Here is a 5,604-nt window from a genome sequence, read left to right as displayed (position 1 = left end):
CTCTTTCCTTGTTTGTTTTGGTTTTTTTTTTATCGCGTGAGAAACCCTAATCTCTGTTCTCCAGAGCATGAAACTTGATTGTAGGAGGGAGGTGTTACTGCATGAATGTGTTCATTTTTAGACATAATTTGCTATAACTTTTTTTCAGTAAAACAAAACAGCTGTAGCTGAAGTTCACCCAAAATTCCCGATCAGTCTTTTCCAGCTACCCTTCTGCAGGGATGGCGTGCTACAAAGTATGTTGAGGCGTGGGCAATTGCACATGGGGTTGAAAATGGGGAGTGAGGCTAAGAGCCAAGCCTCTCAGCCTTGGTATAAAGCTGAAATGAATACGGATGAAGGAAGGAGAGCTCTTGCACCATATGAGGGATGGAGAAACTGGAACTGGCCTAAAGCTGCTCCAGAGTTTTCTCTGAGGCACGTGAAGGCCAGACTGAGTTTGGGTGGTTTTTAGGGAGTGACTTTGCAGTGGCCAAAAACAAATTCTTCTGTCCCTCTTGAGGCAATTCACTGATAAACTGCAAGAAGTGTGTTGGCCCATACCCACCCCTTAATTTAGGAATTTATGCTCACATAATTCTGATGGCCTGTAAACTGATGCAATTTTCTGAGTAATCATAGAAATCTCATCTTTTACCAGAAGGAACAGCTGCTTGAAGCTCTTTTGCTTCAGTAGCTGAAGTGTGAGGTTGCCTCAAGATTGAGATAGTGCTGCTCACAGCAACGCAGGGAAATACAGTTCTCTGCAGTCCTCTTGGAAGATGATGGAACCAACTCGGGGGTTCAGATTTGTCTGGGGAGGCGATCTGCTGTTTAGAGACTAGCTCAGATTTGTGGAGGCCTCTATTGCTGGTGTGGAACAGACTCCAGACTCCTACTCAGGGACAACTGGTACCCCTTCTCTCTTGTGTATGACTAGAGCAGTCAGCAGTGGTATGCAGCCTTCCCTCTCCAACGCCCTTTCATACTGGGAACAATATGCACTACACTGGTAGCAATTGTAGTTGCTACTGAGACTAAAAATTATAGTCCAAAAATGTCGCCCTGATGTCTTCTAGTAAGATGTTGAACTGTTGTCTTTCTGCTGCATGTCCTCACCCTTTGAGAGGAGCCTGCTGGGCTGCTGTCTCATGCTGACCAGTATTGTCGTGTTTCCTTCTGCTTGCTCTCTTCCTGTTCATCTTCTGTCCTGTCTCTCCATCTCGTTCCCCATCCCAAGGAGCAGACAGTCTCTCTGTGTCCAGATGTTGCATAGCTCCTTGCACAATGGGGCCCTGTTTGAGGGTGGGAGCAGCCAGTGCTACACAGTATTGCTATTAAAAATCAAAAGCCTAGTTGGAGATAGCCCTAAGGTTGTCAAGGGGCTGGGCTGATGCTGGCTGTTCTGGTAATGAATCTTTTCCTTTCTAGAAGACTTTCATGACATCTGCCCTGGTGCCCAGGTCTGACACGCTCCCTGTCTCAGCTCCGTGCTCTGAAGTCTGCTGCCAACAGTCCTCTGAGCAGAGCCGTGTTGTCCCGGCCTCAGGAATGCTCAGGGTGCCTCGGTGCAGGGACAGGTAGCAATGTGACAGCCCTGTTCTGCCGACAGAAGGTGACTGTGGCTGTGTGGCCACCAGAGGGGGACCGAGAGTCAACTTGAGCTGGTCAGGTTTAAGAGTAGTCAACTTCAGCTCTCTTGAAACCCTGCAGGTTGGTTTACTGTTGTCTGGGGTTTTTTTTTTCGTTCAGCAGACCTGTTAGTCTAGCAGATGAGTTGGCTGGCAGTTTCTCTTGCTGTGCTTCTTAACCCCCAAACTGGAGCGTAGGGGAAGTAAGCATCTAGGAAGCATACCCTGGTTTGGAAAGGTCCCTGTTGCACCGCTCCCCCTTGCCCTTTTGTTTTCCAACAGGAGACCTATTTAAAATGCATGAAAGGAAGTTGGATTTACTTATGTATGATTAACCTGCAGCACTCTCTCTCAGGAGACTCAGGACAAATAGCTTAGTAAGAATAATGTGCTTAATATGAACAAACAATAGCAGTAACACTAACCAGATTAGATGTATTCCCTCAGGCTTTGAGATACAGATTAGTCCTTGATTTGCCAGGGGAGAGGGAATTTTAATGCATGGACCATGAAAGCAGAATTGAGCTTATGCATAGAATGTGCTATGTTTTCTTTTTAGGGCTCATAATAACTAAATGGACTGTTTTTATTAACTGCAGGCACCACTAGCCTTTCCAGAGAGCCTGGGGGAGTGGAAGTTGACATGAGCTTGGATGGGTTGCAGTAGGTGACTGGAGCAGTGCACCAGCTCCAGGGACAGGAGGCAAAAAGGACCTCATTACCCCCCTCAGGGGGCAACTGTCCTGAAGTGGTCCAGGCAATGCCTTCCTTGGACATTGTCTGTGTCGGGTTGTTTTTGAGTAGAGCTGGCTTGGCCCAGCTGACCTTGCACTTTGCAGTTAGCGGTGTCAGTGGCCAGTCGGAAGTGGCTTTGGAAGGTGTTCTGGGAATGTCTTTCTAAGAGTTGGCTTTGCTGTGCCTCAGCCCCTCTGGTTCCTCCTCCTGAGCAGAGCTGAGCTGCGATTTAAGTGCAAAGTGGCAGGGTTTCAGAGGAGCCGCATACCAAACACATTAGTGAGGTGTAATGCACTTGGTGCTGCTGTGCCAGCCCAGGTCTGAGGCTCTGACCTTGACAGATCTGCTCCCAGGCAGCGTAAGGAGCAGAAGGAAAGGTACCAGGTCAAACAGCAACAGAGGGAGGAAGGTAAAGAAGAGTCATGGAACTGGAGGTGTTGGACCCAAGAGGCATCTTTAGATTGTAGTGCAAAAATGCTTACGGATCTGAAGGCATCTCTCTGGCTGCATTTCTCAGCAGAACTCCAGCTCCTCAAGTGCTCAGTTCAGTGCTGGAGGATTAGGATTGTGTGAAGAGCTAGTCTTTGGAGATGGATAGAGAACTGGAGTCTAATACAAGGCTGTGGCATTGAAGTCAAAGTTTATAAAAGGCTGAAGGGTGCAGAGGAAACACACAGCTCCTCCTCATCCCTTTGTCTTGTCGAACGAGGTCAAAGCGACAGCCAGCAGGGAATGAAAGGCAACGAGCACGTGGCTAATGAAAGCTGTCTGCTCCACAGATGGACTGAGGAGAGCAAGAGCTTTCCTCCCTGTTCTCTTAAGGGCAGATAAGAGGGCGTGACATGGATGTGGATAATGAAAACATCCATGGTTAAATAAGATTTAAAGCAAACAAACCTTCCTGCTTCAGGGCCAAAGTCTGCCTCTGATGGACTGGAGTTAGAAAAGAGAAGCAGAAAGCAAGCTCCTGAAACTGGCCACTGTCCTGTGCAGGCTGCTGACCTGGAGGAGTGTTTGGCAGCTGGTAGCACTAGGCAGGAAGAGGAAGGCAAAATCTGCTTTAATCCTGTCATAGATGTCATGCTAATTAGGGTTGAGCCAATTTAATACTTGAATAAGGAACAGGCAGATCCTTCACAGAACTGGGTGTTAACGGCTTTCCAGAAACCCTTTCACATCTTGGGGAGAGACACCCTCAGCATCCTGCTGTGTCCGTAAGAGGGACTGCACAGAGAAGGGGCTCTCCTTCATGCTGGGTGGACCCAGTGCAGCACCTATGATGTTCCCAGTGGGTGTATCAATGTAGAGCCCTGCTAAATATGGTGAGAAGTCCCTGATGTGTTTCCAGGGCATCTAGATGTCTGCTATTAGCCAAATTTTGGTAGTATTCTTCTGTTCCCTGGGTAGCTAATTTCCGTTATACTGCTCTCTGAGCTGTTGGATGGATGTGAGGTGATGACAAAGCCCAAGCCTGGAAGGGAGCTGTCTTGTGGTGCTGAGTCAGGGAGCCCCACACCTGCTTTCTTACACGTCCTAGAGCTGGCAGACTCACAGCAGAGAGAGCGTGCCCAGCTCCGCAAGGCCAACATCTGCCCGTACCCTTCTCGAGCCATGAGCTCGGCTTGCAGACATTGTTTTTTCCTCCTTGGCCTCAGCCTAGTGTGAGTTTGAGGAGGAGGGTTGTCTCCTGAAGCCTGTCCTTGGTGAGCCCTGTGGCTTGGTGGATGCAGCTGTGGTTTCTTCTGTGCCTCCTCACCTTCATCCCTTTCCCTGTTCTGTTCTCTTCCACTGTCGCTCCTTCTCTGCTCTGTTTGTCACTGTTGCAGTGGAGATGACAAAGTGCCCTGATACACTCTGGCTTGGCCTTCTCCCGAAACCTGCGCAGAGAGCGCTCCCTCCCCAGTTTTCCCTGGCTGCCTTTTGCCTTTTTAATCAGTCATGGTAATTTACCCTGGCACTGTTTGGCAGGGGTCGTACCTTGGCATCATGAGCAGCCAGGGTCAGCTGTCAGCCTCTGAGCCATGAGCCTAATGCAACAGAACAGATGTGGGTATTTTTTCCAAGTTTTCCCTGGGCAGCAAGATTAAAGTCTCTGTTCTCAGCTGGGGTCCCCGGTGTAGTCACTTCCCTCTGTGTTACACAACACCCTATTAAGAAGAACAGTACAAACACGTTCATTGGGATCCCTTCCCCCAACCCTAGAAGGCCAAGGAACAAAGGCGAGGGAGGTTTCCAAAGGCTGGGGAGCTGCCTGTTTGGTCCAGGAGCCCTGAAATAATCCTGCCCAGGCATCCCCCTGTGAAAGGGCCATGCCTCTCTCCATCCTCATGGTGCCAGGGGTAAGAGGGAATGTGGGGGGGCGGTGGGTAAAAGAGCAGTGGGGTCATGTTCCTCTTAAATCTGTCCAGCTGTGTTGGTACCTGAGCAAGTACCAGCGGGGGGAGAAACTAATGCGGCAGCGTCGCTGCCAGGCCTGGAGTCCGTGCCTGCCCCCAGAGCCGGAGGCTTTGGAGTGTGGGAGCATGCCAGTGTGCGTGGGCAAACGTGCAAACAAAAGGGAGTGAGGAGAGACCCCGAGGGATGTCTCGGTGCTCACAAGGGAGATGGGGTTAGGGCACAGTCTGCGATCCAGGCAAACTTTCTTGCTTGAGCAAGTTGAGTCCATGTGAGCACACACGAGGATCTGCTGCCTCTGTTCAATTACTTGCGTTAGTGACAGAAGACCATAAATGAACAAGAGAGTTAATTAAGTCCGCAGCAGGCCTGGTTTGGAGGCCTGCAGGGCTGAGATGTCTGGAGCAGGTTCAAAGGCGCTGGGGGTGGAGAAGGCCCTGGAGCTCTGTGTAGCAAACAAAGGTGCTGCTGGTTCTCCCCCTCGGGGACTGCTGTGAAAAACCATCTGTGGCCAGAAGGATGGTCTCCAGGACAGGGAGAGACCAGCTTCTGGCAGCATCTGTTTGTTCAGGCCCCAGTGAAGGACTGAAACCATTTGTTAATTCACTCCTTTGTCCAGCTGCAGACCCTTCGTCATTGCACGCCAGCCGCCAGGGTGGTGTGTGCGGTCGTGAGCCAGCTCCTATGGCCGTGGTGCTCTCGATGCACTGGATGATCCAGTGAGCTGTCAGTAGGGCCAGGGAGCCGGGGGCATATTGCAGCTGTCCGGCCCATCTCTAGCAAAATGCTCACAGCAGGTCCTTTCCATCTGCTTTGGCCCAAGAGTGACCCTTGCAAACCTCCTCTCCCCTGCAGTCGCCTCAGC

Source organism: Tauraco erythrolophus, chromosome 6, assembly GCF_009769465.1.
Source record: "Tauraco erythrolophus isolate bTauEry1 chromosome 6, bTauEry1.pri, whole genome shotgun sequence".
NCBI lineage: Eukaryota > Metazoa > Chordata > Aves > Musophagiformes > Musophagidae > Tauraco > Tauraco erythrolophus.
Note: the sequence above shows the minus strand (reverse complement) of the source record.